We start from the raw sequence: 22,597 nt of genomic DNA, 5'->3' as shown, positions 1-22,597 counted from the left end.
GTGAACGTCCTGTCTTTCAGATCTTGGAGCATCTTGTTTTCTTTGTGTCTTCCATCTCCGCTGCTCTTACAAACTTTTTGCCTCTTTTGAAGGGTTTCCTGAACCCTGAGTGGTGAGACTTAATGGAGGCATTTCATATAGGAATGGTTTTCCAAGATCTCTCACACTTTGCACATCGTCTGGTTACAGTTCTATGCATATGTTTCCATATACTGCGGGAGGAAGTGTCTGTTGATGACTGAATGAGACAATGATCTATGAGGTTACTGCAATGATGTCAGGAGTCAAATTTTATCTACCTTCCTTTAGCAGAACAGCAGTATTTGTTTTTCCTCTAGACCCTGGCCTATCTAGTCTCAGATTCTTTGCTACCAGAGCAGTGTTGAGGATGGGTTCCATCTCATGGAGTAGGTTTTAAATTCAACCAGATATTGCTTGGTTACTCCCACAAGCTTTGTTATACTATTGCACTAGAGCACCTTACAGGAAAGACACTATTGTAGATAAAAGCACACGTAGTTTACTTGGTGTTTACTCTTTTCCTTTGGTAGCATGCAAACCAAGAACATTGTTCCATGGGTATAAAGGTATAAAGGTTCTATGTAGTCACCATCTCAACAATTCATGGAGCTGTCTATGTGTTGTCTTCAACAGTAGAGCTTTATTATTAGTTTGTGGAGAGTAATCAATAGCCTCTTTGGTATCCTTGGGTTTTCTGGTGTTAGAATTATCCCTTTAGCTAAATACTTGTTTGAATGCAAATCATTCCCACAATTGGAGGCTTCATTTGGTGACAAGAGATGCCCACTTGGATCTCAGAAAGGAGACCATGATAATTTTACTGATATAGTCTGGTGTAATGTATCCAAGCTGAGACATGAGAAAATTAACAAGTATCAATGGGCCCAGGAAGATGGATCAGCAGTAAAGACACTTGCCACTTCAGCCAGGCAATGAGGGTTCAATCTCTTCTACATGGAGGAAGAAAAGAATGGGTTCTTCTAAGACATCTTCTGATACCATTTCACACATGCACACACAAATAAATAGATAAACAAACAAATAAATAAATGTAATTTAAATATTTAATTTACAAGTGAAAGCAGATGCGGTATTTTAAACCTATAATCCCAGGACTTGGGAGGATGAGGAAGGAAAACTGCCTCTGTTTTGTTGACATCCTTAGTGAGTCCCATGCCAGCCTGAGTTGCAGAGTGAGACATTGTTTTAAATTATAAAAGCAACAGTCTACGTGTAGTGGTACTTACCTACAATCCCAGAAATTTGGAGGTGGAGCCAGAAAGACAGGAGGTCAAAGTCATCTTTAACTCCATAGGGTAAGACACCAGATTGTATTTCATGAGACTGTTTTTAAAAATAAATATATAAACAAATAAGAGTGAACGAAATCTAGGTATGGTAGACGAAATCCTAGTGGAGGTGGCCTCAAAATTGCTTTCCTTTCTCCTCAGGGTCCTGGCATGTACAGACCTCAAATCACTTTATATATATATATATATATTATATATATATATATATATATATATGTATGTATATGGTGTATGTGTGTGTGTGTCTGTGTGTGTGTGTGTGTCTGTGTGTGTGTGTGTGTGTGTCTGTGTGTCACATGTGTGCAGTTGTCCTTTGCAGTCAGAAGGGGGCACTGATCCCTTGGAACTGGAGTTCAGGTGGTTTTGAAACTCATAATTTGGCTGCTGGGATAGGAACTAAGTTCTTCAGCAAGAGCAGTATATGCTAATAATGACTCAGTCATCTTTCCAACATCCAGACATTCATATTTTAAAAATAACAGCATTGGACTTGGAAGACTTCTCATTCGTTAAGAAAACAACTGCTATTCAGAGGGGCTGAGTTTGGTTTCCACAGCCACCCGTAATTCAGCACGAATGATATCTAAGACATCTGGCTTCAGAGAGTCCCTGTACTCATGTGTGCTTATGCATCCTGGGATACTTAGTGAGTCCCATGCCAGCCTGAATTACAGAGTGAGACATTGTTTTAAATTACAATTGAATTTTAATATAATTGAAAATAATAATAAGAAGAAAAAAATTTAAAAAAATAATATTATGAACAATTTCATACCAATGCATTTTAGGAGATGCAATTAAAGTGATGAGCTTTGTCAATGCTACTGAGAGTTAATTTTGTTTCATAATAAATATAAAGTCTATATTGCTTCTCATATATTGAATGCACTGTCACTAGAAGTGTGTCCCCTTTGGAGATTATATTTATAGAAGCTTTACTGGTGACTTCTTCCAAACATTTGTGCATTCATGAGATTAGATTTTCTGAAACTAGAGAAAGAGGAAGCACAGCCCAACATAGTTTATCAGACAAGGAAACAGACTGATGATAGATTTTGATAAAGAGACCAGAAAATGGAAATGAAAGATCTCGCATACCAATCTAGATGTTATCACTATAAAAACATGAATTTAACGAACATATGACTCAGAAGATTCCTGAGGAATTGAACCTGACACCCTCCTTTCTGCAATACAGCCTTCATAATACCACAAGGGGCAATGAATTCTGCCAAGGAAGGAAGCAATTTGTAACCCCACCCAGCTTTTACTATGAACCACAACAGTGACCAGCATGGCAAGATAATCCTAAAACTTCAATAAAAATATTCATATCTGAGTGGCAGCCAATAACTGCCTAATTGTACTTAAAGCTCATTTAAAAGGAGGAAAATTATGCCTAGTACTAGCAACCCACACAACTACCTAGGGCTAGCGAGGTCATGGATGTTAGAAGAGAACCTTATGTCACCAGTTTATTAAATGAGTGTAATTCCTATCTGCATCCTAAAATGTATCCTTGTATCCAGAGATAAGTATAGCTAACACCCCTTATCAAAGAAGATTTTCTTTTTAGCAGACAAGAAAAACAAAATCAACCATAATGCACAGGTCATCTAATCCTGAGGAGCCGCCCCCCCCTCAGTGGATCATCTACATCGCTTTACCCCTTTGGCTTAGGTAAGATCATGAAAATATGAGACAAAAAAGATGACAAGAACCAAGGGATCAGGAATTCTGCTGTGAGATTGTGTCTCCTCAAAATGGCAGGGGAGCTACGCCCATGATACCTAGACAATATGGCCTGAAAAGTAAAAATACCAATAGACATTCTAACTAAAGGAGAGTTGTGTTATCCCTGCCCCCCAATCCAGGAGACTTTCATGGGAATGCATTTACCACTCTGGTCAGGTAAGCAAGAATCCTAACTGCAGGACTTTCACCTATCTTTCTTCTCCATCTCAAATCCTCCAGGCGCATACCCAACTCTGCAACAAAACACCTACCGCGGCTTCCTCCCTGCCCTGTAACCCATCTCCAGTAGATTCTACACCTCTTCCTCTCCAAACCTTTCTCTCCCCGCTCTTGTTTTGTTCCAGCCTCCCAATGCTAAGAGGCATTCATTGGGAGCCGCAGACCAATCTAGCCATGGAAAACAGGTAGTCTAAGAAGAGCAGGTCTTCACCACTCCCGCTCTCTCCATTCTCACAACCTCCCAGGCTCACCCAGAGATCTGCATTAGAACTTCTGTTGAGGGATTTCTTTCCCCTAACACCATTTGCAACAGACCACACAGATATTCCACACCCTAGTCTTCCTCCTTCTAGTTCTTGCTTTATCCTACTCCTCAGCTCCAGCCCTGTGAACACACAGGCAACTCGAGCCACGCATGCCCCCAATTCCCAGGGAACATCTCAGAAGAGGAGCATAAAAAGAATGTAGGAGTCAGAATTCAGACTGCTTTAACGTTGTGTCTACTAGACATCGCAAGGCTGCTGCACTCATGAACTCACAGTGGCTGCAGTTTCCTGGGGAAGACTTGAAGGACTTCTACCCACTCAGTATTCCAAAAGGAATGGGAGAGAACTTAAAGGACTCTACTCCTGGCTCAAGCTCTAGCATCATTTAATAGATTCCAGAGAAGGGCTAGTCTCCTTTCTTCTGAACTGTGGCTCTCTCTAATCTGGCAAACCTTCCATGGATAGCCTCATACCATTTTTGTATGGCTACTTTTATGTTTTTAATGATTAAATGAAATTATTCTTTTTGAGTTATTTTTATAACACGACAGTGTGAGACTAGAAAACACCACTGCAGCCTCTGCATATTAAATGGGCAGAAACGTGTGCTTATATTGTCCCACTAGACAGATATATATTCATGTTTGTTACCCACCTAGGTAACAAACAAAACCGAAGGTCTCATTGTTTGGGCTCAGATTTATTTATCACTGCCAATACATTCCTTATACTCTCATTCCTCCCCAACAGTGGCTTCCCTCGAGCAGCAACAAGGTCAACTATTCCTTTCTCCAAACATTTCCCCTTATTTAGAGAGGAAAACACAGATTATATTCATCACACAAGAGTGAGATGGAACCACAGCATCCTGTGAGAGTTTCACTTTTCAGAACAACCGATGGCCTTCCTTGACAAGTAAGCAAATTTTATCATTATTTTTTTCATTTATTTTACATACAGACCACAGTTTCTCCTCCATCCTTCCTCCCATTGCCTCCCATGTACACCCATCCCTGTCTAACCCCCTCCATCTCTATTCAGAAAAGGGCAGGCATCCCATGGGCGTCTACAAAGCATGGCACAGCAAATTGGACCAGGACCAAGCTCCTCCCCCTGCATCAAGGCTGGGAGAGGTAACCCAGCATGGGAAAATAGGTTCCCAAAAGCCAGCTCAAGCACCAGGGAGAGGTCCTGATCTCACTGTTAGGAGCTCCACAAACAAACCAAGCTACACAATGTCACACACATACAGAGGGCCTAGGTTGGTTCCATGGAGGCTCCCTAACTGTTAGTCCAGAGTATATGAACTCCCAGAGGCTCAGATCAGCTGTCTCAGTGGGTTCCCCCATCATGACCCTGACCCCCAGGCTTGTACAATCCACCTTCCCTTTCTTCTGCAGGACTCCCTGAGCTTGGCCCAGTGTTTGGCTGTGGAGCTCTGCATCTACTTCCATCAGTTACTGGATGAAGGATCTGTGATGACGACAATTAAGGTAGTCACCAATCTGATTACTGTAGATGGCCAGGTCAGGCACCCTCTCTGCTATTGCTAGGGGTCATCCTTGTGGACTCCTGGGTCTTCTCCTGGCACCAGATTTCTCCCTAACCCTGAAATACACCCCCATACAGACATCTTTTTCACTGCTCTGCACCTCTGTCCCACCCCCAAGTGCATCTCCCATGCTGAACACTCCCAACATAACCCCCCATGTTCCCACCCCCCCATTTCTTCCCTCTGCTCCACCAACCACAGTTTACCCAGGAGATCTGTTCTATTTCCCCTTCCCTGGGAAATTCATGTGTCCCTCTTTGGTCCCTCCTTGCTACCTAGCCTCTCTGGGACTGTGGATTGTAAGTTGGTTATCCTACACTTTACACCTAACATCTCTTATGAGTGAGTACATACCATGTTTATCTTTATGTATCTGGGTTATCTCACGCAGAATGATTTTTTTTCTAGTTCCATCCATTTGCCAGAAAATTTCATGACGTCATTTTTCACACTCCATTTTGTAAATATGCTAAATTTTCTTATTCATTCTTTAGTTGAGGGACATCTGGGTTGTTTCCAGGTTCTAGCTATTATGAATAATGCTTCTATGAACATAGATGAGCAAGTGTCCTTGTGGTATGATTAAACACCCTTTGGGTAATTGCCTAAGATTGGTATAGCTGGGTCTTGAGGTAGATCAATTCCCAATTTTCTGAGGAACCACCATATTAATTTCCAAAGTGGCTGAACAACTTTCCACTGCCATCAGCAGTGGAGGAATGTCCCCTTTGCTCCACTGCCTTTCCAACATTCGCGGTCATTAATGTTTTTGATTTTAGCCAGTCTGACTTGTGTAAGATGGCATCTCAGAGTCATTTTGGTTTGCATTTCCCTGATGATTAAGGATATTGAACAAGTCTTTAAATGTCTTTCAGCCATCTAATATTCTTCTATTGAGAATTCTGTTTAAACCTGTATCCGATTTTTAAAATTGGATTATTTCGTATTTTGATGTCTAGTTTCTTGAATTCTTTATATATTTTAGTTATCAACCCTCTGTCACAGGGGTTGGTGGAGATCTTTTCCCATTCCATATACTGCCATTTTGCCCTATTTCCTTACAGAACCTTTTCAGTTTCAGGAGGTCCCATTTACTAATTGTTGATCTCAGTGTCTGTGCTACAGGTGTTCTCTTCAGGAAGTTGCCTCCTGTGCCAATCGATCCAAGTCTAGTTCCTACTTTTCAGTGTAACTTGATTTATGTTGAGGTTTTAATCCACTTGGACTTGAGTTTTGTGCAGGTTGATAGCTATGGCTCTGTTTGCATTCTTCTACATGCTATACATCCATTTATGCCAGCACCATATGTTGAAAATGTAAAATTTTTGGTTTCTTTTAAAAAAATCATTTTTACATAGGTGTGTGGATTTGTGTCTGGGTCTTCAATTCAATTCCATTGATCTATATGTCTTGTTTTTGTGCCAATAACAAACTGTTTTTATTACTATAGAAGAGCTTGATGCCAGGGATGGTGATACCTCTGGAAGTTTATTTTACAGAATAGTTTTAGCTCTCCTGGTTTTTTTTTTTTCCTATGAAGTTGAGTATTATTCTTTTGAAGTCTGCAATGAATTGTGCTGGAATTTTGATGGGGATTGCATTGAATACATAGATTGCTGTTGGTAAAATTGCTATTTTTACTATGTTAATTCTACTTATTTGTGAGCATGGGAGATCTAGCCATTTTCTGATATCTTCTTCAATTTCTTTTGAAGGGACCAGCCCCCCATTTCAGCAGCCATGACAGTAACACGCGCTCACTATGACCTTGTCTTAGTCACTAGAAGTCAGATGCCTGCCTCGTGACAAGGAACCAATCAGAAGTTAGCTGGTGGCGCTATGCTTTACGACTCTGGGTGTACTTTACAGACAAGCACACAGCAATGACGTCCAGAGCATAGCAACCACCCTGGGAGGGCCTATGGGCCATAACAACCAGTTGACCAATCAACACAGGGCAAGCCCTCCAAGCCTGGAGGCACACCAATCGTGAGCCTGTGCGTACCCCTAGACACTCCCCTTACTCTGCCCTACAAGATCTCTCAACCGCCATGGTGGGTGGACAAAAGATCTGAGCTAACATGGGGTTAGTTCATTAAATTACAATAAAGCCTCATGCAGTTTGCAGGAAGCTCTCGAATCTGCCTGGTGATTGGGTCTGGGATCCCAGATACCTGAGTTTTCCGGGGGTCTAACATTTTCTTTAGGGACTTGTCATACAGGTCTTTCACTTGTTTGGTTAGAGTTGCCCCAAGATATTTTATATTATTTGTGGCTATTATAAAATGTATTGCTTCCATGATTTCTTTCTCAGCCCATTTATTATTTGAATATCCAAGGGTTATGGATTTTTTTGAGTTAATCTTGTTGGGGAGTCCATAGAAATGACTCTGCTCTGTTTTGCCTTAAGTTTAGAGAGTTCAAAGTTATCCTTCCTCTTTCAAGGTTAAAGTCATAAGACCTAAATGTCTAAGGTGTGTCTACTGAAGGATGTTTGGTCTAAGGTGTGGAGGTCTTACCTAGATAAAAAGAGATTTGTTCTAAGGTGTGGCTACTCTTTTTTTTTTAATCCAACTCAAACAGAAAGCCTTTTTGGAAGTTAATTCTTTTTTAATTTTTTTTATTTGAATTACAAACAAGATTGTTTTACATGTCAATCCCAGTTCACTCCTCCATCCCTTCCTCCCCTACCACCCCCCCAACAACTAAAACTCTACCTATCACATGTCCTTTCTTATAATCTACACCTGACTCAACCTTTCAGCTCCCTCATGACCTCTGCATCATTCAGGTGTGGCTACTCTTAATCCTCAAGGTGAGATAATGAGAGATTTTGTCTAAGATGTGGTTACTAAATTTTGGGAGAATTAAGAAAGAAAGTCTGTTTGTTTTTGTATTGTGGTAAAAAAGTCATTTGCCTTTTTCCCCTTTTTGGCTGGGGTATATAAGAATTTTGAGAAATAAATGAGTGAATGCTGAATGCACTCCCGACTCTATTCTGTGTCTCTATCTTTTTCTTAGTGTCCTTGTTTTTTCTACCTGCCATTTATCAATCCACACTTCCCCTCTCAGGAACAAACTGGGCGAGTCAGCAGGTTCTGAATGAAGCCCAACAAAGACTGGTTCCTACATCCAGCCACATCACTGAAGGTTTTATTCTCCGTAGTCCTCATCACAGTCCAGCCTTGGGTGATGCTGCCTCCTTCTAGAACTTTATACCTATACATATTTACATACATATATTCTCATGTGCAATAAAATAGAATCTGCTCCCTGAAAATTATCTCCAGAATGGCTTATCTCCACTCCCTTTACCAACTCAATAGCCTTGCCCTCTTCTCAGGGAATGCTCCAGTAACAATGAGGGCACATAGGTGTTCTTGCACCCAGAAATTAAACTAAGTCCATCAGATACACAGATTGTTTTCCCTAAGCCACACATACTGAGCTATATGGGTGCATGAAGCTTCTCCACTTAATGCAGCAAAAATAAACACAGGTGTAGTCAATGTACAGTGACCTCACTTCAGGGGAAGAAGTCTAAAACCTGAACCAATTATTTTAAGATTTGAAGGTTACTGGGATCCTTGTTCTGGAAAGAACCACAGATGGAATGTGACTGTGTGGTGCTGAGTTCTCTCCTGTAAGTGTGTGTGTGAGGCAGATAGACCTGCATCAAAGAATTAGATAGGGAAAGTAAAAGGTAAGAATGAACACAACCCACTGTCGCTGTGCCACCTTCCCAACAGGAGCAGCCAGGAATTCATCAGTAGTGACCCAGAAAAGATCCTTGAGATACTGGCCCTCCAGTGACTTTCTGATGTCCGGTATGACATCAAAAGACGGAAAAATACATCTCACTGTGTTCTCTGGCCAAAATCTCCAGACTGGACTTTTGTAGGGGAAGCTGTAGCCACGCCTACTTAGGGGCTGGCTACAGGTGTGCCTGACCATGCTTGTGAGGGCGTGGTCAGAGTGAAGTAGTGTGACTGCGTTTGCACTTTCGGTTTCTCTTTTGGGGCTTGCGTACAGGCTGCGGCCACGCCAGCTGGCTAGGTCGCTCTGTAAGTAAGGCTTTTCCCTATTAAATACCCTTGTATTTCTACCTGACTCCGTATTGGTAATTTCCCACTATAGACTTTTCCAAGGATGATTTGTTCCTGGGTCCTGTGAGCAGTTTCTGAAGGGGGCAGTAAAATGTTATGGTTCACACTTCTCTCTGCACACAGGGAGCTGCTGAGCATCCTCTCATAGATGAGGAGTCCAGCACATCTAGTTAGAGTCCTCGCATTGATACAGGTGCCAATCAGATATTATTACAGAAGTTGATGACCAAAAGTGTTAGGTTTCTGGAGGGACAGGGTTTGAGAAGCAGAGTGATGAGAGTAGGTAAGTCTGAGGAGACAGAAACACAAGTCCTCAGATGCAGGCCACGAAGAGACTTCAGCTGAGAACAAGATCAGGAGTTCCTCAACAACCCTTCTTCTGTCTAGAACACATTTTCGTAAAACTTTCCTCGCCAGTGCAGTGAGGCCCAAGGGTGTCCATGACCATGACCCTTCTCAGTCAGTTATGGAACTGGATGGACAGTGTCTTTGTGTCCAAGGAAAGAAACAAAATCCTAAACTATATGTTAGCAGGTAACATGCCTTCGCGTGTGAGAAAAATGAAATACATGATCAACATGGATTTATTTTAAAAAATCAAGATTAATTTAAGAAGGTAAAACACTAAACTATCTGTCTCTCTGTATGTGTGTGTGTGCGGGGTCTATGTGTTTTTGTGAGTTTCATTCACAGAAGAAAGGGTCATGTGTTTGTCTTTGGGTTTCTATTACTGTTAAGAGACATCATGACTTCGACAGCTCTTATAAAGGAAAATATTCAAATGCGTGGCTTACAGTTTAGAGTTGAATCCGTTTTCATCATGGTGGACCATGCCGTGTGAAGACAGACATCGTGATGGAGATGGAGTTGAGAATTATACATCTTGATCTGGAGGCCACAGCAAGCAAACTGGGACATTGGGCATAGTTTGGACATATGTCAGACATCAGAGCCCATTCCCATAACAACACACTTCTTCCAACAAGGCCGTTCCTCCTATTGGTGCCACTCCCTTTTGAGGGCATTTTCTTTCAAACCACCACAGGGTTCCCTCAAGTAGATAAAGATATAAAATTTGATCAACAGACAATAATCAAGATATGAACCCACTTGGAGAAGCACAGCACATCTCTCACTGCCCAAACCAATGAAAACCTAGATCCAGTGGGAATGCCAACGGAGTCATATAAGCACAGAGTCCACAATCAAGACCCAGCCACATAGATCCTACCCAAGGCTGAGGTTTATTCATGACAGAAACCCCCTTACTTCACTCCGTGATTCTGCCCTACTTCCTACTGTTCCTGCAAAGAAACAGGAGCCCAACCCGGCTGAGAGGACTCTGTAAGACATTTAGGATTGCAGAACTAACAAAGAAGAGGCCATTTCATTATGTGTTCAATGACTGTAGTGCATGTGGCATGGGCCCATGGGGGCAACCTTGGAGAATAAGCATGACACAAGCTTTATGAGTGTTCATTACCACCAGCAAACGTGATTCCTCTCCTGTGTCTCTACATCTGATCCATCTGCACCAGAGAGGACTGACGAGATGCCATCTCTGGCTATCAGTCTCCTAATGCAAGTTTATCATATGGAGCTTATTCTGTCAGGGGGTGCAGCACCCCTTCCCACTGTGTTATACCTGTGGGGACGTCGGTGTGACTGACCTCACACCACTGAGTTCTGGTCTGAATGGTTCACAGGCAGGCCCTATCACTTACTCTCAGACCAGGAAGAACAGCTGGCCATGAAATCAATAACAAAGAGGCACTGTGGCTATGTGACAGACACACCAGGCCACACAAGTCACGGGGGCACATAAGATGCATGCGGTTGAGTAAGAAGGTCCCCTTATAAATGGGTATAATCAAATTTTAGGGATATATTCTCATTTTGGGATGTGCATAGTAAATATACTTTCCTTGATTCCTTGAAGACAAACACGTGAATACAATGTATTTGATGGTGCCTACTTCATACTACTAATGAACTTCTTTCCTCTCATGAGATAGGGACTGATATAAGCCAGTCTGACCTCAAAATCACTCTTACTACTTGTAACTCCAACTACTAAATACATCACCATATCAGATATGCGGAGCTGGCTATCAAACTCAGGTCTCTTTGAATACCAAACAAATGCCCTACCAACTGCTCAGTCTTCTGATTTAAAAAAAAGGACATATATACAAAGACATACTAGATTGTTCTATGCATAACGATGTTGGCACAAAGAGGCAATCAAGGTGCTCTTCCTGCCTGTTGGCATCATCCAACTATCCCTTTGTCAGCTTCTCCAAGCACATAAATGAGACAACGAGAATGCAGTGGGTGACCACTCCTACAACTCGTTCCCCAAGAAACTAAAATAAAACTGGGGCACTGCTTGGTCCAGGAAGCTCTTGAATCCAGCACAATTTTTTTGACTGAAGCATGAGAACTAATGGAAATTATGATGGTAAGTGATTGGCTGGTGAGATGGCTCAGTGTATAGATGTCTCCTGCCAACCTTTAAACCTGAGACTGATCCACAGGATACATGTGAGAGGAGAAAACTAACTTCTCAAGTTGTCCTATGACCTCCATATATGTGCTGTTTCACACTTGAATGTACACACACACACACACACACACACACACACACACACACACTCACACAGATACAAAACAACTAAATGAACAGATAAACAAATAAATGTAATTTAATGCAATGGAAAGCAAAGACTTCAAAAAATAACAAACTAGAAAGAGTGGTGCACATTCGTAACCCATCCCTCAAGACTATGAAGGGGAGGATCATAAATTTCACTCAATATATATATATATATATATATATATATATATATATATATACATGCACACACACACACATATATATATATCAAAACCAATCTTAAACACATTCAAAATTTTTGAAAATGAGGAAATGCTTCATAAATGTTTGAAAAGGAACAAAGCAAAACCACATTGAAATTCGTAGTTGCTCATTGAAATATTTGCACATGTCAGCTACCATCTGTCCCTGAGTGAGATGAGGGCAGACGCTGCAGACAATGATGGGACATCATACAGAATCGATTACAGAGAGTCTACTACCTGACCAAGACACACATGTGGGGAAACAAGAGCCTGGTACTTGAGGAGGAAAGTTCCCTCTCTGTAGGGCTGATGACATACTACTGTGTCATAAGGACTGTCCAGCTTCAAAGGCCACTCTCTTCTTCCCGTCCATCCAGACAGGCTTCATAGTAAGGCCCATAAGCACAGTTGCAATCTGTGGAAGGAGATGCCATCTCCTTTATCTTCAAAGGCCTGCTCTGTCTGGGTGAGCTGTGAAGACGGGGAGGCAATACTTTAGGAATGACTTGGCCCCACAGCCTAGCGCTGGCCCATTAGGAAACCACAGGGCATCAGGAAGTTACACTAAGCCTAGGATCTGCTCGAGTTAAGCAACAAAGTTATCACACAGAACTCTCTTTCTGTACTGAGTCTTGGTCTCGGGACTCCAGTATTGGAATACACATGTCTGCAGCTGTCTTTCCCGCCTTCTCATCAGAACCAGGAGTCAAGCCTGTGCAGTGTGAGGCAGGAAAAGAAAACATGTGCTTAACCCGGCATGGCTGGAGGGCTAACAGGTGGTTGCCTGCAATCTGTAGGTGGTTGTTCTGGGTCTTAGATGCTCATTTCCTTGCAGGGACTCTCCCTAAGCCTATGCTCAAACAGATCTCATGGTCTCCAGGCATACTAACATGGTGATGTTAGGTGGGAGCACCACAGGAGTCAGAGTATTGTATCTACAAAAAGGGAGACTCATATCCATGGTGCACAGAGACACCACAGGAACTCGGGGAAAAGGAAGAATATGTCCTCTATCTCAGTAATTGAACAGGAACATGCAGGGCAATATCTATGTCACTTTCAGACCCATACAGTACTGTCAGAGGACAGAGAGCCTCTGGAACTTATGGTGACAGATAAGAGGACATGGACACGCAGGATTCCCTGCCTCAGGCTTCACTATCTAGAAGTGGTTCTTCACTCATTGGTGCCCCTACCCACCTCACAGCTCTTTAGTGTAGTGAGGCCTGAGGTCATGCATTAGATTCTTCCTTTTTTCCCTAGGAGTCTATAGAAAATCCAGCCTCTCACCCCAGCCCAGCCCTGCTTTGACCCCAGGAGTGAATGCCATCCTTCACCGTGTGTCATGGCAGCAATGTGACAAGTTCATTCTTACGAATGAAGGCCCACTGAAGCTGTTTTGGATGCTAGGATCACAGTACCAACAGCTCTACTGGGTAGCTGTAGGCCCTGTTCCCTGTGGTTCCTGTGGTTCCCAGGCAGAGGTAGACAGACATTCTGATGCCACAGCAATTACAGAAGCAGACCACAAGGGTGGTCAAAACCTAGTGATCTCCTGTTCTCGGGGGGAAAACAACAGTGTTTCAATAGAATTGGACTTCATACAGGTGTGTAGGCTGACTTTGAAGTGTGGTATATGTGAGGAGCCATGTTTAGTGTGCTGACACAGAGCAACAGGAGACAACAGTATGCAAGATACAGAAGGAAAAACAGAAAGTGACAGAAAGCGAAGGTCAAGCTCTTTAGTATAATGAGGCCTGAGGACACTTCCTAAATCATTCTTCTGGACCCAGGAGGTCCAGAAGAGAGATGAGTGTTCAGGGGCAGTCTGTTACTCTGGATAAGCTTAAGTGACATCTTCAAGTGTGACCTTCTCTTACAAACAGACATCCCTTCTTCTCTCCGACCTCCTTACAAACTCATAATTAAGACTGAGCCAGGCTCTGTGATAGTCTACAAAAGTGCCATGACCATTTGGTATCAGGTTAACTTGGATGTAGAAATACATGCTCTGCATAAAGAATCAAGACAAAAACCCTGGGGCACACAAAGCCCAGAGCAAGTTGAGAACAAGGTGAAATTCTCCATCTCTTCTGTAGCACAGCAACATGCTAGACATGATGGAACTGGTAGCGACAGTTGAGAGGACAGCTAGAGTCTTAGTCCCAGGCTCTGCACTCTGCACTCTGCACTCTGCTAGTCTGTGGTAAGGGATTACTTCACAGTCTAGCCCCGGAGAACACTGTGGCTGTGGGGCTCATTTATGAAGTTAGGTGCTCTCCTAGGAGTCTACTACAACAAAACAATGTGGCCTACCAGCCTTATGGTGACTTCAGGAGGGAACATGACACTCCAGTGTCTCATTGGGGAACACAACAAATTTGTTTTCGCCAAGAATAATCATAAGCTCTCTCGCTCCCAGGTGTTACAGTATGTATCACCTACTAGGCTATACAAGCCCTGGTATCTATGGATTGAATTATTTCAGGCAATAGAGATTCAGATATGGTTACTACAGAGATACCCCACAGTTGTGGTCAATATCCAGTGATCCACTCAAATTACAAATCTGTGGTGAGTCAGCCCCATCATTGACCAATCTTTGTTGACACCCTAGGTGCTTTGTCATGGCCCTGCCACCCTGAGAAGTTTCAGGTAAAAACTGATGAAAGGGAGCATCCGGTGTCTGAGACAGAGTTCCAGTTAATCAGTATTTGTTAAAGATAACAGACTCAATCCTTAGCCTGTCAACTGCCCTCTAGGCCTGTCAAAGGAGTCCTCCTTTCTTGACCACCAAGGCCACATCCTCACCCTGCTGTGTTGCTCTGCCTTCTACTGTAACATATTTGTTCTGTACAAAATTGGTGAGGCTGACCTCAGCCATCACTAAGGCCAGCAAACACAGGCTTTGAAATTGGCCAGTTCTACCCTGGGCTTTATGAGCCACTGCTCTGGTGGATACTACAGGGACTGTGGTACATATACCTTCTCCGTTGTGTGGTCAGACTCTAGTGAGCCATGGGACATCATGATCAAAGGTGAGTAACCCACGAGATTCAACCAGGTACCTAGCCTCTGCCAAAGCCATGAATACTGACTGGAAGAGGTGATGCCTTCCATGTGGCAGGAATGTTGGGATCTTGGAGTGCTGTGTGAAATGGACATTTCACATTTTAGCAGGAACTGGTACAGAAACAGGCACACAGCAGACAGCTTGAGCCAGAGGAAAGAAAGAGTGCCTAGGTCCTCAGAATCAGGACCTGGGGAGGTGTCATCTCAGAATAGGGAAGACTTCACTTTACCTATCCCTCTTCTCTTTAGGAAGGCTCTCTGTCATACCATCCCTCTCAGTGCAGCAAAGCTGCACAGTATTCACAGGGGGGAATAGACGGCCTTAGTGCATTAAACACAAACTCTGCTAAACTCTCCTTCCACACCAAACGGGGACACCCAATAATCCGCTCTGTTTAAGATGTGAAACCATAGCTCAGCCCAACTAGACAGAGTTCCCCCAAGAGAACCAGGACATACAAAATGAACCCTCGCATTAGATCAAGCTTCTGGCATAGCCAAATAAAAATCTATCATTCAGGGAAGTGTGATCCCCTTGCCCTTCGTGGTGACAATGCAGAAGCCAAATCTGCATTGGTTCAGAATTCTCTTGGGAGGTGGAAGATGTTTCCTTCTTGCTGCCTTTGGTGTGTCCATCTGAAAAATAGAGGCTGTGGAGATGAGACTTTCAGCAAAACTCCACTGCTGAACTTCCAGGCTTCTATCGTCCTAGGAGTCCTGCAGAAGCTTGTCACTCTGTGGCCTGTCTGTTTGTCTCAATTACTGTGATTTGTGATGAAGACAAAGATGGAGGTAGACAACCAACCTTGGGATCTAAGCTTAGTGTAAGGAAGCCATGCTACTGAGGAAACTGAACAGATGAAAACCCATTGGTTTATGACCTATTTTAGGAGCCCAGGTCCAGGACAGCGAGAAGGTCAGCTACCCCATTTGAGTCACCTATGTCTTGTAGAACTCTTTCTACACCTTCTCTGCTACTGATGGTCTATAATGGCCATTGATCCTCAAATAACCCCAGAGGTGAAGAGACATCCTCAACCTCTCCATTCTTCCCTTCTCATTCTAACATTTACGTCAAACAGTCCAGCCTGAGCTGTTGCTCTCACCATCCCTTGGGCAACAGCACAATTCAGGCTCAGAGAGGACTCAAGGCATCTGTCAATACTCTTACACCATCCATCTCACACAGCACTCCAAGATCCCAACCTTCTTCATCCATTCCTTTAAACATTCCAAATCTTCTAACAGACCACTCTGGTTCATACCCTCCTTCATTGTGAATGATTCTTCCAGAGTCGTCTTCTCACAGTATTGTGAACAATTCATTCTCAGTGTTAACAACGAACAGAGACTATATCTCCCCAAGCAAATCCACATCTTCCAAAATTCATAAGAAAAGAAATAGAAATAACAATAACAATTAAGAAAAAAAAAACAAAATAGGCTACTTATTCCAGGACATAAGCTACATCTATCAAACACACACACACACACACACACACACACACACACACACACACACGAGAGAGAGAGAGAAAGAGAGACAGAGACAGAGGCAGCAACACATAGAAAGACAGATTTTGTGCTTTAGTTAATTAAATACCTATGCTCTCCACACTTACTTTCCAGGAATGATGAGAGACTAGAATATACATCTGCAGCCTCTGCGAACTTAGATGGGCAGACAAGTATGTTTATCTTGATTAACAAACTGGATATATATCAATTATATCCATTCTGAAGTTCTGCTTCTTCTTCAGTATCATTGGTGCATTGATCCGTGAGGGTGGAGGGAGCAGAAGCAGGGATCTGGGTTTGGATGGCTGTGGGTAAGACAGGGAAAGCCCTTCAAGAGATGACTTTGGTGAATCAGCTCAACTTTACTCCAGAGTATAGGAAAGGAATAGGATAAAAGGATAGGATTGGCAAAGACTGCCAAGGCCCCCAGTACTAGTCTCACCTCCACCCACTGGAAGAGGAGAGCCATTGGAGTATCCAACCTGCTTGCACCCACCAGAAGGGTACCTTGGACCCGTACCCACCAGGAAAGGAAGAGACTCCTCATGCACCCACTGGAAGAAGGGATGGGAAGAAGACAATATAAAAAAATCAACAACAGAAAAAAAACCAATATGACACCACCAGAGTCTAGGGACTCTACAAGAGCAAGACCTGAATATCTCAACACAGATGAAGCAGAAGACAACTTCTTAAAAGCAACTTCATGAAAATTATAGCGGGCCTAAAAGAGGATCTGGGACAGTCACTTAAAGAAATGGAAGAAAAAACAACCCAAAAATGCAAGACATCAACAAATCTCTTAAAGAAAGCCAAGAAAAAATAAATGAACAGATGAAGGAAATGGTTGAAGAACTGAAAACTGAAATAGAGACAATAAAGAAAACACAAACTGAGGGAATGCTGGAAAGAGAAAAGTTGGGTAAATGATTAGGAACTACAGATGCCAGGATAACCAACAGAATACAAGAGATGGAAGAGAGAATCTCAGGCATTGAAGATACATTAGGAGAAATAGATTCATTGACCAAAGAAAATTTTAAGTCCAATAAATCCCTAACACAAAATATCTAGGAAATATGGACACTGTGAAAAGGCAAAACCTAAGAATAATAGGTATAGAATAAGGTGAAGAAACCCAGATCAAAGGTGCAGAAATCATATTCAACAAAATCACAGAAGAAAACTTTCCCAACCTAAAGAAACACATGCCAATGAAAGAACAAGAAGCCTACAGAACACCAAATACAGTAGACCAAAAAGTTCAACTCATCACATAATAATCAGAACCACAGACTTACAGAATAAAGAATATTAAGAGCAGCTAAGGAAAAAGGCCAAGTAACATATAAAGGCAAACCTATTAGAATTATACCTGACTTCTCCATAGAAATTCTGAAGCCAGAAGGTCCTGGATAGATATTCTACCAATTCTAAAAGAACATAGATGCCAGCCCAGACTACTATACCCAGGAGAGCTTTCAATCACTACAGATGAAGAAACAAGATATTCCATGATGAAACCAGATATAAACAGTACATATACACTAATGCAGCACTACAGAAAGTTCTGGAAGGAAAACTCCAAACTAAGGAAGTTAACTACACCCACAAAAGCATAGGCAATAGATAATCCCAGTTTACCAAGAGGCAATAGAAGCAAGATGTGGAAATTCACACACAATTCTATGACCACAAAAGAAAATCCAAAACAAACAAGAATGAACTATCAATGATCATTAATATCCCTCAATATTAATGGTCTTAACTCACCTTTAAAGATACACAAGATAACAGAATGGATACAAAGACAGAATCCATCTTTCAGCTGCATACAGGAAACACACCTCAACTTCAAAGACAGACAGTACCTCAGAGTTAATTGTTGGGAAAATATTTTCGAATCAAATGAACCTAAGAAACAAGTGGGGGTAGCAATCCTAATATCTAACAAATTAGACTTTAAGCTAAAATCAATAAAAAGAGATGAAGGATGTCATTTCCTACTCATCACAGGAGAAATCCATCAAGATGAAGTCTCAATTTTGAACACTTTTGCCCAAAATACGAAGGCATCCACATTCTAAAAGGAACATTACTAAAACTCAAATCACATATAAAACCTCACAAACTTACAGTGGGAGACATCAACACCCCACTCTCACCACTAGACAGGACCACCAGACAGAAAATTAATAAAGAAATGAAGGAACTTATAAAAGTTATGACCCAATTGGGTTTAATAGACCCTTATAGGACATTCCATGCAAACACAAAAGAATATACTTTCTTCTCAGCACCACATGGAACCTTCCCTAAAATCTACTACATACTTGGCAACATAATAAAACTCAAAATGCACAAAAAATTGGAATAACCCCCTGTATCCTATCAGAACACCATGCTTTAAAGTTAGAATTCAACAACAACACAAATTACAGAAAACCTACAAAGTTATGGAAATTGAACAACACCAATTGCACCATTCCTGGGCAAAGGAAGAAATAAAAAAAGAAATTAAAGACTTCTTAGACTTCAATGAGAATGAAAACACAACATACCCAAACTACTGGGACACTTTGAAAGCAGTACTGAGAGGAAAGTTCATAGCATTAAGTGCCCACATGTAGAAGCTGGAGAATAGTCACACCAGAGAATTAACAGCACAACTGAAAGCTCTAGAACAAAAAGAAGCAAACTCACCTGGCAGGAGTAGATGCCAGGAAATAATCAAACTGAGGGCTGAAACCAATAAAGTAGAAACTAGGAAAACAATATAAAGAATCAATGTAATGAAGAGTTGGTTCCTTGAGAAAATCAACAAGATAGACAAACCTTTATCCAAACTAACAAAACAGCAGAGAGTGATCATGCAAATTAATAAAATCAGGAATGAAAAGGGGGTCATAACAACAGACACTGAGGAAATTCAGAGAATCATCAGGTCATACTTTGAAAACCTGTACTCCACAAAATTTGAAAATCTAAAGGAAATGGACAATTTTCTGGATGGATATTACCTACTAAAATTAAATAAAGAACAGATAAGCAATTTAAATAGATCTATAACCCCTAATGAAATAGAAGCAGTCATCAGAAGTCTCCCAACCCAAAAAAAGCCAAGGGTCAGATGGCTTCAGTGCGAAATTCTACCAGATATTCAAAGAAGAGCTAATTCCAGTACTCCCCAAATTGTACCACACAATAGAAGCAGAAGGTTCATTGCCAAACTCTTTTATGAGGCTTCAATAACCTTGGTACCCAAGCAACACAGAGACACAACTAACAAAGAGAACTACAGACCAATATCCCTCATGGACATTGATGCAAAAATACTCAATAAAATACTGGCAAATTGAACCCAAAAACCCAGTAGAAAAATGATCCACCATGATCAAGTAAGCTTCATCCCCAGGATGCAGGGTTGGTTCAACTTATGAAAATCTATCAATGTAATCCACCATATAAACAAACTGTAAAAGAAAAACCACATCATCATCTCACTAGATGCTGAAAGAGCCTTTGAAAAAATCTAATACCTCTTCACGATAAATGTCCTGGAGAGATCAGGGATAACAGGAACATACCTGAACATAATAAAAACAATGTATGGCAAACCAACAGCCAATGGTAAACTAAATGGAGAGAAACTCAAGGCAATTCCTCTAAAATCAGGCTGTCCACTCTCTCCATATCTCTTCAGTATTGTACTTGAAGTTCTAGCTGAGCAATAAGACAACAATAGGAGATCAAGGGGATACACATTAGAAAAGAAGAAGAAAAACTTTCACTGTTTGCATAAGTGACCCAAAAAACTCTACCTGGGAACACCTACAGTTGATAAACACCTTCAGCAAAGTGGCAGGATACAATATTAACTAAAAACAATCAATAGCCTTATTATATGCAGAAGATATATGGGCTGAGAAAGAAATCAGAGAAACATCACCCTTTAAAATAACTACAAATGACATAAAATATCTTGAGGTAATGCTAACCAAACAAGTGAAAGACCTGTATAGCAAGAACTTTGAGTCTTTAAAGAAAGAAATTAAAGGAGATACTAGAAAATGCAAAGATCTCTCATGCTTTTGAAAGGTAGGATCAACATGGCAATCTTGCCAAAAGCAGTCAACAGATTCAATGCAATTCCCATCAAAATACCAGCACAATTATTCACAAGCCTTGAAAGAATAATACTCAACTTTATATGGAGAAACAAAAGGCCCAGGATAGCCAAAACAACACTGTACAGTAAAGGAACTTCCGGAGGCATCACCATCCCTGACTTCAACCTCTACTATAGAGATATGTTCCTGAAAACAGCTTGGCATTGGAACAAAAGTGAAAACCCTAATCCTAACCCACACACCCACATCACCTGATTTTTGACAAAGAAGCTAAAGATATACAATGGAATAAAGAAAGCATCTTCAACAAATGGTGCTGGCAACAAATGGATCGGGACATGTAGAAGGCTGCAGATAGATCCATATCTATCACCATGCACAAACTTAAGTACAAATGGATTAAAGACCTCAACATAAACCCAGCCACACTGAACATCTCAGATGAAAAAGTAGGTGGTACACTTAAACGAATTGGTACAGGAGACTGCTTCCTGAACATAACATGAGTAGCACAGACACAGAGATCAACAATTAATAAATGGGATCTCCTGAAACTGAGAATCTTCTGTAATGCAAAGGACCTAGTCAGCAAGACAAAATGACAGGCCACATAATGGGAAAATATCTTCACCATCCCTATATCTGACAGAGGACGTATTTCCAAAATACACAAATAACTCAAGAAGCTAATCACCAAAACACCAAATAATGCAATTAAAAAGTTGGGTACAGAGCTAAATAGAGAATTATCAATAGAGGAATCTAAAATGACTGAAAGACACTTAAGAAAGTGCTCAACATCCTTAGCCACCAGGGAAATGCAAATCAAAACAACTCTGAGATATCATCTTACACCTGTCAGAATGGCTAAAATGAAAAACACCAATGACAGTTTATTCTGGAGAGGTTGTGGAGAAAGAGGAACACTCCTCCACTGCTGGTGGGAGTGCCCACTTGTACAGCAACTTTGGAAATCAGTATGGCGATTCCTCAGGAAAATGGGAATCAGTCTACCACAAGATCCAGCAATTCCACTCTTAGGCATATACCCAAAAGATTCATATTCATACAGTAAGGACATGCTCATAGCAGTGTTATTTGTAATAGCCAGAACCTGAAAGCAACCTAGATGCCCCTCAATTGAAGGATGGATGGAGAAAATGTGGTACATTTACACAATGGAGTACTACTCAGTGGAAAGAAAAACAATGGAATCTTGAAATCCACAGGCAAATGGATGGAACTAGAAGAAACCATCCTGTGTCAAGTGTCACCTGAGAGATAAATCAGGCATTCAGTCTTAGAGACAACTTCCAGATAAGGTCAGTCCTCCAGGGCCAGGGACATTCCCCAGGTAAGGACAAGTAGAGAGCAGGAAATTTCACTGAGAGTGACTGAGTCTCCATGTTGCCAAGCTTTGAAGAAAGCAGCCAGGCCACAATAGTCTGCAACATCTGGCCAGCAAGGACTTCCAATACAGTTCCCTATTAGGGAACACTGGAAACCCACATACACAACTAACTGCACTGAAGGTTGCATTTTCTGGCTTCAGATTATTACTAGAGATTTACAAATTACTGCCTGTATGTTCCTTATACCATCATCCCTACTTAACAGCGCCTTCCCTAGAGCACTAACAAAGTCAAATACTCCTTTGCCTAAAATATTTCCCTTTATTTGGAGATGAAATCACGGCTCACATTCAACATATAAGACTGAGATGGAGCCACAGAACCCTGTGAGAATTTTGCTTCTCAGAATAGCTGATGGTCCTCTTTGACGAGTT

This window comes from Cricetulus griseus, chromosome 9 (assembly GCF_003668045.3).
Source record: "Cricetulus griseus strain 17A/GY chromosome 9, alternate assembly CriGri-PICRH-1.0, whole genome shotgun sequence".
NCBI lineage: Eukaryota > Metazoa > Chordata > Mammalia > Rodentia > Cricetidae > Cricetulus > Cricetulus griseus.
Note: the sequence above shows the minus strand (reverse complement) of the source record.